This window comes from Oryctolagus cuniculus, chromosome 15 (assembly GCF_964237555.1).
Source record: "Oryctolagus cuniculus chromosome 15, mOryCun1.1, whole genome shotgun sequence".
In the NCBI taxonomy this organism is placed as follows: domain Eukaryota; kingdom Metazoa; phylum Chordata; class Mammalia; order Lagomorpha; family Leporidae; genus Oryctolagus; species Oryctolagus cuniculus.
The window spans coordinates 19782572-19793999 of NC_091446.1; the positions used below are offsets into that span (position 1 = coordinate 19782572).

The 11428-nt window shown below is 50.6% G+C and overlaps 1 long non-coding RNA gene across 3 annotated transcripts; it reads left to right on the forward strand.

The window, feature by feature from the left end:
* Positions 1 to 4: 4 nt before the first annotated feature.
* LOC138845307 (uncharacterized) lies at positions 5 to 4718 on the forward strand. 3 transcript variants are annotated; one of them, XR_011382272.1, is made up of 3 exons: positions 5 to 355; positions 3289 to 3391; positions 3815 to 4718. It is a non-coding gene; the product is annotated as an uncharacterized lncRNA (long non-coding RNA). The 3 variants fall into 3 exon arrangements; XR_011382271.1 differs by lacking the exon at positions 5 to 355 and having other exon boundaries at positions 1359 to 3391; positions 3815 to 3916; positions 4455 to 4718; XR_011382270.1 differs by lacking the exon at positions 5 to 355 and having other exon boundaries at positions 1359 to 3916; positions 4455 to 4718.
* Positions 4719 to 11428: the final 6710 nt, after the last annotated feature.

An 11428-nucleotide genomic window follows, 5' to 3' on the forward strand; every position in this document is an offset into this window, starting at 1 on the left:
GCGGGGCGTTAGTCAGCTCCAGAGGAGGAAGTGGCGGGCGCCGCCCCGTGCTCTCCGTGGCCCTGCGCCGAGGGACTCACTCGCGCATCACCCGGGCTGCGGGTGCGGGGGTCGGGAACGCCACCGCGCTGAGGTGACCCACTCTGTGCGGGAAGCGGCGGAAGCAGAGGCGGCGGCCGGCCGGCCGGCGCCGCGAAGTCCGGCGGTCCGCTTCGAAGCTGGGGGGCTGGGCACCTGCTGTGCAGGGCTAGGACAGGGCGGCCAGCCGGTGCCCCTGGATGAGTCCGATGCGGATTCCCGGCACCATCGTGGTCTCTCCGCGCAGGGAGGTGGTGCCGAAGTTTGCCTCAAAGAGGTGGGCTGTAGTGGACGGGAGATGGACCCCTGGGGGCTCGTCCTACGCGTTTTTCTGTATGTTTGAAATTTTCCACATAAAAAATTCCTAAAAGTGGGGGGAGCAGTGCCCGCAGTTAACCCTTTCGGGTGGACTCTGCCCGCCGATGATCAGTCCTTTTCTCTATGCCTGTCCGGTCATGATGAGAATAATGGGTTGGTTTTGGAAGAACCACTGGTCCCTGGGAAACCTGCTGTGAATTCAGCAGCGGCATCAACTTGGATCCCAAGAAGGGAGCTCTGGCCGACCAACTGCTGTCCAGGCGGCTTCTGGATTTGGGGATAATCCGTGGATCAAGGGTAATCCCGGGCTGTGCGCTCCCACCAGTCCCCAGGAGCTTCGGGCTTCCTACGCCCCTGCTGCCAGCATCCAGGGAGGGACAGCTGTGTGCCAGCACTCCGCGAGCCGCAGGAACAATGGGATGGAGGGGACAGGCCTCTGCCCCCGTGTGGCTGGCAGGCATTTTGTTGTTAGGCTGCCTGGGGCTGCCTGGTGGAAAACGGCCTGCCTCCATCATCCACGGGCTCCAGTACAGCTGACACAAGAAAACGAAGCTTTAGGAGGAAGTGGAAATCGAATTTTGAAGTCAAATGTAATCACCCAGCACCAGGATAACCAGCTGCATTCAGTCCTTCCCCTCCCAGTGGGGTCTTGATGAGGACAGGATGTGGGGGTCTTCCTTCCCTTGGGGTCATCGGTGCCACCTGCTGCTTCTCTGGTGTGCTCTGTTGCCAGCACTATCCACCCCCAGACATTCCAGCCCTGATGCTGGGCTTCCACGTGGGCAGAGGAGCACCTGGGGGTGGGGGTGGGGGTGGGGGCAGGGGCGGAGGTGAACAGAGGTTAGCTAGGCCAGGAAGGGGAGGGAGTGGGCATTCCAGGCAGGGGAAACGGTGAGGTAAAGAGGGGAAAGAGAAAAGAAGGGGAAGGGGTGGGGAGAACAGAACCAGCATGGTGTGTGCTAGAGGTGTGTGGGAGCCCGCAGCCCTCCTAACATTCATTTCAAAATTCAGCAGGAACAGTTGGCAGAGGGCCCTATGTGACTTTTATTTTCTAATTCCTTAAAAAAAAAAAAAAAAAAAAAAAAGGATTTATGGGCCGGCGCGGCTCAATGGGCTAATCCTCTGCCTGCGGCGCCGGCATACTGCATTCTAGTCCCAGTCGGGGCGCCGGATTCTGTCCCAGTTGCCCCTCTTCCAGGCCAGCTCTCTGCTGTGTCCCAGGAGTGCAGTGGAGGATGGCCCAGGTGCTTGGGCCCTGCACCTGGCTCCTGCCTTCAGATCAGCGCGGTGCGCCGGCCACAGTGGCCATTGGGGAGTGAACCAACGGAAAAGGGAAGACTTTTCTCTCTCTCCCTCACTGTCCAATCTGCCTGTCAAAAAAATTTTTAAAAAAGGATTTATGTACCTATTGAAAGGCAGAGTGACAGATTGAGATCTTCCATCCACTGGGTTACTCCCCAAATAGCCACAACAACTGGGTCCTGGCCAGGCTGAAGTCAGGAGCTGAGAACTGCATCAGCTGTCCCGTATGAGTGGCAGGGATCCAGGCACTTGGGCCATCTCTCACCACATTAGCAGGAAGCTGGATTGGAAGTGGAGCAGCCAGGACTGGAACTGAACTCTGGTGGGGGACACCAGCATCACAAGTGGTGGCTTAACTTAGTGTGCCACAACGCCATCCCCTCTGTGTGTTCTTTCAGGCCAAGGGGTCTTCACCCTTTGGTGATCTGTTCTGTGATCTGCTCATCTGAGCATTTGGTGTATCACTGGATCAACACTGCAGAAAATGGGTGTTTTATTCAGGAGAGGGAGCTCTATTCCAGAGTCAACTGTAATGTAGGCCTCAGCTGCTAGGAACCTGCTGGAATTTGCTATGATGAGACCACGCAGATGGGAGAACACTTAGGAAGCAAACTGCCAGAAGGATTGGATGGGAAGAAGGGAGCAGAGATGACACAGGAGTTTGTACCTGGAGTGACTGAGTGGTGGTACACCTTCACATGGGGACCGTAGAGGGACAGGTTGGGGCAGGAATTGGCAGGAAGAGCAATTTGGACATATTGATAAGTGAGAATTAATCATGGGCACCTTAAGGGGTACCCGTCAAGCAGTAGGGTGCCCTGTGACCCGTGAAGGGAGACCATTGGTCAGTAGCATTGCTGGATTGCTCCCACACTGCCTGCGTGCAACAGGTCACCAAGTCCAGCGACTCTGCTCTCCAGATCTGACCTGTACTTTCCAGTCCTGTGGCTGGGGCTGGCCTTGTGAGAGTATGACCTGTGCAATTGCTGGGGGCCCTGCACTTAGCAACCCCCCCCCCCTTATTTTAATGCTCTGTTGCCACTATGGGAAATTCTTAATCATCTTTAGACGACAGACCCTTCATTTTGCCTTTGCACAGGGCCTCACAAATTATGGAGCTGGTTCTGCCCATGACTGTTTAAAATGGGGATCCCATGGTCCCGCCCCGGCTGGGCTGTGCAAAGCTTCTGATTCTCCGTCTCTGAGCCCTGTCCTTGCGCAGTCATGCTCTGTGATGTGATCTTCGTGAGCACAAATCTGAGCATACAGCCCACTGCGCTGTCAGAGTGCCGCCGACGCACTACCTTGATAAAATCCAGATTCCCTAGTGTAGCACGGATGTCCTCATTCCGACCAGTTGGCCATAACCCACCTCCAACCTCTAACCTCTAACCTTGTCTCTCCGCTTCCACCCTTTAGACCCTCAGCGTGTGAGACAGTCACCCTTCTGGGGGTTCTCATGCTCGAGCTGTTTCCCCTCCCCCAGCCTGGCCCCCAGTGCTTTCTGTCCTGCCAGCAGCCTGAGGCTCCCAGGCCACTCGGGGCCTTATCAGACCATCTGTGTCTCCCTCACAACACCCTTGATGGCAGGAGCTCCCTGGTGTTGGTGGAATGGAATTCAGTGCTTGCTGAGACATGAGAGCAGCTGGCTTTTCAGGAGACAGGAGAAGAAAATTAAGGCCTTAGACTCCAGGTAAGACTCCAGAAAAGCAGTCTGCAGGATCAAGGGCTACAATTCGTCAGCCACAGGTCTAGCAGTCAGGGGACGTTTTGGCCAATGAGTAAAACATGACACTTGCGCCCAGTCTTAGTGGCCCCTGCGGAGTGAGGGAGGACAGACAAGCAGACCCGGACCTCAGGAAAGGCTGGGAGCAGGGAGGGTTCCCTCCAGCAGCCGAAGGGGCAAGGGCTGTGTGCTAAAGCAGAGGGGAGAGTGGGAGAGGGGAGGAAGCCAGGTGTCATCCCTGGGAGGAGGAGAAGACCACCTCGGGGGAGGCAGGGAAGTTCTGGGAATAGTCGGAACATGGGGGAGGTGGGTAGAGGAACCAGCATCTGCTTTGTGCGATCAGGCAAGAGGGACGTGAAGCCTAAAAATGTTTCTTACCCTTTGGCCTAGTGATTCCACTTCTGAGAAATGATCTTAAGGAAAAGCTCTGAAATACGCGGGAGGTAAAGCTGCCTTCACAACAGTGTGCACCATGGAGCTATTAATAACAAGGTAAAAATGGAAGCAGCCAAAACATTCCTCCTAAGAGAATGGTGCGAAAGCTCAAATGTATGGCAGCCCTTAAATGTGATGTCTTCAAAGACTCGGAAACATGCATTAGTTATGCTGCAACACTGAGAGAAAGGCAGGGTACAAAATAGCTGGGGCTGGCACTATGGCATAGCTGGTAAAGCCGCCGCCTGCAGTGCCAGCATCCCATGTGGATGCCGGTTCAAGTCCTGGCTGCTCCATGTCAGATCCAGCTCTCTGCTGTGGCCTGAGAAAGCAGTAGAAGATGGTCCAAGTGCTTGGGCTCCTGTACTCTCATGGGAGACCTACGAGAAACTCCTTGCTCCTGGCTTCAGATGAGCTCAGCTTTAGCCATTGTGGCCAGCTGGGGAGTGACCCAGCAGATGGAAGACCACTCTCTGCCTCTGCTTTTCAAATAAATAAATAGATCTTAAAAAAAAAAAAAAATAGCTCGGGCTGGCGCTGTGGCTCAGCGGGTTAACGCCCTGACCTGAAGCGCCGGCATCCCATATGGGCGCAGGTTCTAGTCCCCGCTGCTCCTCTTCTGATCCAGCTCTCTGCTATGGCCTGGGAAAGCAGTACAAGATGGTCCAAGTCCTTGGGACCCTGCACCCATGTGGGAGACCTGGAGGAAGCTCCTGGCTCCTGGCTTCAGATCAGCTCAGCTCTGGCCATTGCAGCCAACTGGGGAGTGAACCAGCGGATGGAAGACCTCTCTCTCTGTCTCTACCTCTCTCTGTAACTCTGCCTGTCAAATAAATAAAATAAATCTTAAAAAAAAAAATAATAGCTGTCACATGTTTGGGTGCTGTTTCCTAGGCTCAGAGCTGGGTGCTTCCTGTATTGAGTCTCATTTCTTCCATACAAAACCCCTGAGAGGATGGAATGACTCTGACGGGTCAGATTTGAAGACTGAGCCTCACCCAAGGTACCATCAGTCCAGGAAGGAGCAGGCTTGCTCACACATTCAGGCAGACGGTTTTGTGTGTTTTCCATAAAAGAGAACAGGATAAAAAATGATTCATAGGTGGCTGTACTTGTGGCTTGGGCAGAGTAGGAGGTGGGGGAGTTTAATCAGAGGCTCCACATTCCGAAATGGTCCCTGATGGCAAAAAAAAAAAAAAAAAAAACAACCACAAGGGGTCCATTTGCAAGATCAATTTGTCCAGCTGTGGCTGCAGTGCTATTTCCACACCCCACCCTGCGGGGGGCACGTCCAAGGCTTTTCTGTAGGGAGGAAGTTTCAGATTAGGGTTCCCACCCTCATACTGACATGCAGCTTAATTCTATTTAGCTGTAGCACATCCTCTTCAGGGAGACAGTTACTCCAACGCGATGCCCGTGGGGCTCCAGGATGCAGCCCTGACTCCATTTCCTTCAGTTCCTTCCCTGGGGGGTGTTTTATAGCAAATGTCTCCTTGGGAAAAACAACAACAACAACAACAACAACAACAAGACAAAAACTGGAGCATCAGCCAGTTCCTTACACCTGCTGTGTGGCCTACAGCCAGGCTCGTCAGAGCACTGGGTCTCTGTGCTTCATGTGTATGGAATAAGGGTCTGGTTTTGCAAGATGGCCAGTAGCACTAACCTTCTGCTGTGATTTCTCAAGGCTTTTGTAAGGAAGACACAGCTCTTACCCGGACTAGTTGCGTGACCCTGAGCAAGTTCTTAACATCTCTGAGTGTCTGTGTCTCACCTGTAAGACGGGGGCAGTGAGACCAGCCTGATAGGGTTGTGCAAACTCCCATGAGTTTGGCACTTCACACAGTAGCTTTGCCTGAAAATTGAGCCATTAGTCATGGCCAGTCCTGAAGGATCCTAAGGATGGAAGCCTATTAGCACCTTCAGATTAGTGTCTAGAGTTAGCTGCAGCTGCTGGGAGAGCTTTACTTTGAAAAGTTCTGATCCAGGTAGGGAAACCTTTTCATGTATCAGCCAGTGGGTTGGTACCCTGAAACCAGCTAAGCAGAAAAGCAGATATAACCACAAGCAGACGCCCCTTCCGGAGGCAGCTCTGGAACAAGTGAGCCAAGCCCTTCCAGCACATTGCTTACCCAGCTTGTCATCCCGGCTTGAGATTCATGTTCATTGTCTCTCTTCATCCTGAGCCCCAACAGCCAGATGTCATCCTGAAACTTTTGATAAAGAAGGTGTCAATTCATTGTGATTTAAAGGTCAGGTTCAAACAGAAGTCACTGTGTACTTACTCCCCATGTAGGACTTCCGTCCTTAATGAGTTGTACTATGAGAAGTAACTGCAAAACTTGTTATTAAACGGTACTCTATATGTTGTGTGTGTGTGTGTGGGTGGGTGGGTGCAAACTGTTGAAATATGTACTTAACATGGATTTGGTCCTCTGTATATAAAACTAAAAATGAACCATAATGAAGAAGGGGATGGGAGAGGGAGTAGGAGGTGGGACGGGAGTCGGGGTGGGAGGCTGGGTATGGGGGAAAGAACCACTATATTCCTAAAATTGTACCTATGAAAAATGCACTCATTAAATAAAAGCTTTAAAAAATAAATAAATAAAGGTCAGGTTCAGGGCCAGCGCTGTGGCATAGCAGGTAAAGCCACTGCCTGCAGCACCAGTATCCCACATAGGCATTATTTTGTGTCCTGGCTTCTCTGCTTCCAATCCAGGTCCCTGCTAATGCATCTGGGAAAGCAGGAAAAGATGGTCCATGTGCTTGGGCCTCTGTACCCACGTGGGAGACCTGGAAAAAGCTCCTGGCTCCTAGCTTTGGCCTGGCCCAGCTCTGGCCATTGCAGCCATTTGGAGAGTAGACCAGTGGATATAAGATCTCTCTCTCTCTCTCTCTCTCTCTCTCACTCTGCCTACAAATAAATAAATAAATCTTGAGAAAGAAAAAGAAAAGTCAGGTTCAAAATTTATTACCAGTGAAAAAAACTAAGTGGAACAAAAAGTCTGACTCTGTTATTGTAGGCAAACAACACCTACTTAGAGGAGAGTGCTTGCCGGTTAAGCACCTCCTGGGAGCCCCACAGCCTACATTAGAGTGCCTGGTTTGAGTCCCAGCTCCACTCTTTTTTGGTAATTTTAATGTAATTTTTATGAATTTTTATTAATATAAAGAGAACAGATTTCATGTATTTCATAGAATTCTAAGAAGTTAATCCTATTTACTTCTCTCCCTCTCTCAATTGCCCTCCTTCCTTTTTTAATTTTTGCAGAAACTATAATTGCAATCTGCTATATAATCACAGGCTTACTGCACCACTAACCGTAATATCCAGCAAGTAGAAAGTAGAGGGACCACGGATCCACAGGAGTGTAAACAAGGGAAAAACAACAACCAAATCACTAAATGTCTATTTCATTCCTATGCATTTTTTGTATTCTGTTTTAATTGCCACATATCAGAGAAAATATATATTTTTTTCTTTTTGGGACTGGTTTATTTCACTAAGCATAATGGTTTCCAGTTGCATTCATTTTGTTGCAAAAGATAGGATTTCATTCTTTTTAATGGCTGAGTAGTATTCCACAGTGTATATGTACTACATTTTCTTAATTCAGTCATCTGTTGATGGATATCTCGGTTGATTTCATATCTTAGTGATTGTGAATTAAGCTGCAATAAACGTGGGAGTACAAACAATTCTTTCATATCCAGCTCTATGTTTGATTCTACCTTCCTGCTAATGCATACCCTATGAGATAGCAGGTAATGGCTCAAGTACTTGGGTCCCTGCCACCCACTTGGAATACCCAGATTGAGTTCCTGGTTCCTGGCTTTGGACGGGCACAGGTCTGGCCAGCATTGTGAACCAGCAGGTATGAATATTCTTTTTCTCTCTGTCTCAAATCAATATAATCAATAAAAAAATTTAAAACCCACTCAACTTAGCTACATAGGTGTGTCTGTGTTTATATATACTCATATACTTTCTTTTTACATACTTACATACATTTTACTGGTTTGAAAAATCCTGCTGGCATTCAAGTGTTACCAGCTAAAAGCAATTCCTGTTGGAAGAAGAGATACTCTCCCTATTTCCTCTGTTTCTTTCTTTATGATTTGACTTAGGAGCATATCTTTTTTTTTTTTTTTTTTTTTTTTTTTTGACAGGCAGAGTTAGACAGTGAGAGAGACAGAGAGAAAGGTCTTCCTACCAGGCCACTACGGCTGGTGCATTGTGGCCGGCGCACTGCGCCGATCCAAAGCCAGGAGCCAGGTGCTTCCTCCTGGTCTCCCATGCGGGTGCAGGGCCCAAGCACTTGGGCCATCCTCCACTGTCCTCCTGGGCCACAGCAGAGAGCTGGACTGGAAGAGGAGCCACTGGGACAGAATCTGGCGCCCCGACCAGAACTAGAACCCGGTGTGCCGGTGCCACAGGCAGAGGATTAGCCTAGTGAGCCACGGCGCCAGCAAGCATTTTTTTTTTTTTTTAAAGATTTATTTGTTTATGTGAAAGGCAGAGTTACAGAGTTACAGAGAGGCAGAGAGAGAGAGAGAGAGAGAGAGAGAGAGAGAGAGAGAGATATCTTCCATCTGCCGGTTCACTGCCCAAATAGCAGCAACAGCCAGAGCTGGGCTGGTCCGAAGCCAGGAGCTAGAAGCTTCTTGTGGGTCTCCCATGTGGGTGCAGGAGCCCAAGTCACAGCAGAAAGCTGGATTGGAAGTGGAGCAGCTGAGATGCAAACAGGTACCCATAAGGGATGCTGGCACTGCAGGTGGCAGCTTTACCCTCTACACTTCAGCACCAGCCCCAGGGGCATATCTTTTGAGAGAGGCAGTTATTGTGATGGTCAGGAATAAGGGGGCTATTGGAGTCAGACCATCTTGCCTGGTTTTGCACTCAGACGTGAGACTCTGAATCAGATGCAAGAGTGGCTCAGCTGCACAAGTGGAATGATGATATTGAAACAAGCCCAGAGAGTAACTAGGGGTGATTAGTGTGGGGATCTGTATACTGAGCACAGTGCCTGACATTCGGTAAGTGCCCTGAAAAGGTCAACTGTGTAGGTAAAAAGAAATTGATTCATAAATGTGTATCTATGCATCTGTCACCATAGGCTACACAATTTTTTTTTTTTTTTTTTACAGGCAGAGTGGACAGTGAGAGAGAGAGAGAAAGAGAAAGGTCTTCCTTTTTGCCTAGTGAGCCGCGGCGCCGGCCCCCATGTTTTCTTATGATACATACAAAGGCAGAATGGCTGCTTGTGAGTAGTCTTCCCATGTGATGTTCCATTCTTCTCTCAAGATGAGTAATGAAAGAAAACCCAGGTATGGCAGGAGGTAAAGAGCTTAATGGGCCAGCAGAGAATCCAGCCTTCCTCCCACCAACCTTGTACCATGGGCTGGAGAAGTGACACTGGTTTGTCTTCGTCCTTGACCCAGGAGCTTCTGAGGTGGGAAGCCGTTAGAGCTGTCCCACTCATCCTTTGAACATTGCGCGCCCGTTGTGTGTCAGTCTTTGTTCTGAGTCAGGAGACAGCAGTGGGCCAAACTAAGTCGAAACAACACATCAAACACCAAATCTCCTCCTCAAATGGGGCAGACAGACATCAAGAGTGAATGAGGCTTGTGGTATGCTGAAGAATGATCAATGCCAAGGAGAAAATGCAAGCAAGGAAGGGTTTCAGGGGTGATTGGGGGTGGTAATTTCAAATGGGGTGATTGGGGAAGTCCTGTTGAGCAAGTGACATTTGAATAGAGCTGGAGGAAGTGCAAGAGAGCCATTCAGATATCCAGGCCAGGAAAGAAAAGCAAGTACAACAAAGACCTGGAGGGGGGAGCTATCAGAATAGCATGGAGCGGCCGGTGCCATGGCTCACTAGGCTAATCCTCTGCCTTGCGGCGCCGGCACACCGGGTTCTAGTCCCGGTCAGGGCGCCAGATCCTGTCCCGGTTGTCCCTCTTCCAGGCCAGCTCTCTGCTGTGGCCCGGGAGTGCAGTGGAGGATGGCCCAAGTGCTTGGGCCCTGCACCCCATGGGAGATCAGGAGAAGCACCTGGCTCCTGGCTTCAGATCAGTGCAGTGCGCCGGCCGCAGCGGCCATCGTAGGGTGAACCAACGGCAAAGGAAGACCTTTCTCTCTCTCTCTCTCTCTCTCTCTCTCTCTCTTTCTCTCTCTCACTCTCCACTCTGCCTGGAAAAAAAAAAAAAAAGGAAAAAAAGAATAGCATGGAGCGCAACGCAGCTGAAATGGAGAGCTGTAGACCAACGGTCCTCGCCTGGAGCATTCTGCCCTCCCTCCTCGCCCCACGTGGGACATCTTGTGGACACTGGAGAGCATCTTGCGAGTGGAAGGCAGGGGTGCTGTTCAGCGTTCTGTGATGTGCAGGGCAGCTTGCACCTCCTGAAAAGCACTGTCCTGCCCCAGATGTCAAGAGTGTCAAGGTTGAAAAACTAGACTGAGGAAGAGTTGCGGGAGATGATGTCAGAGAGATAACAAGTAGGGGGTTGGAGGTGAGGGACGGAGGTGAGGGCAGAAGATCACCAAGAGCCTAATAGGCATGGTTGAGGACCTTGGCTTTCACCGCAGGCCAGGTGGGAAGCCATTGGTTGTTGGCTTAGCCACAACGACAGTACTGAGCTTGACTATGCAATAGCCCAGCCCTCCTTAATCACTAAGAACCATGGGAAGTCCAGACTTCATCACAAGAGGAAGTCAACGTTTCATGTCACCGAGTGTTTACTGAAGCCTGGTGATAGTGCAAGGCTACTGTTTGGATGTAAACCTTGCCTTCTAGGAATTTCTAAAGTAATGACAGGTGAGGGTGGAGATTAATCCCAAGTGGATGCCTGGAACAGCCAGGGAGCACCTGTTGAGTGTGCAATGCTGGCAGGGAGCTAAGATTAGAGAGATGAATGAATGCAAGGGTACATGGAAGGGAATTTGTGCTGGAAGGAGACGATGTGACCATAGAGCCCACAATATGGTGAGACAAGCACAGCTGCAGGAGGGGATGGGCCCTGGGCAAGATGATTGGCTCAGTCTTGGCAGCCAGTGGCATAGCAGAGGTGGTGTGCAGGCCTTGGAAGGCAAGGGTACGTGGGGGTGTGTGTATGAAATATGGAAGAAAGGCACCCCTGGCAGAGGGCAGGGTGAGCCAGCATTCGTGGTAGCTTCACTCTACATATTTGGACCGCATCCTTACAGACTTCTATTCAGAAGTTCTGGATCCAGTCCAGGAATCTGTAATTCACATAGCTCCCAGGGATCTGCAAAACAGGTGTTTCTCTGACTGCCTGTTCCAGAGTCTGCTTAGGAAAGTGAAGGCAGTGTTCAGGCATCCTCACGTGGTGCTTCTGAGGGAAAGGCATCCTGACGCTGCAGCCTTGTAAGGCCAAAACCGGGAGGTCAAGTTTGCTGAGCGTGGCTGTGCTGAACACAGAGGTTCTCCATCCCGAGTGGCCTAAATATCACTGGGGAGCTTGTTAGACAGTGGTTTCTGAGTCCCACCACCACCCCACACTCTGCCTCACAGTCTCCCAGGAATCCCACCTGGAAATAAACTG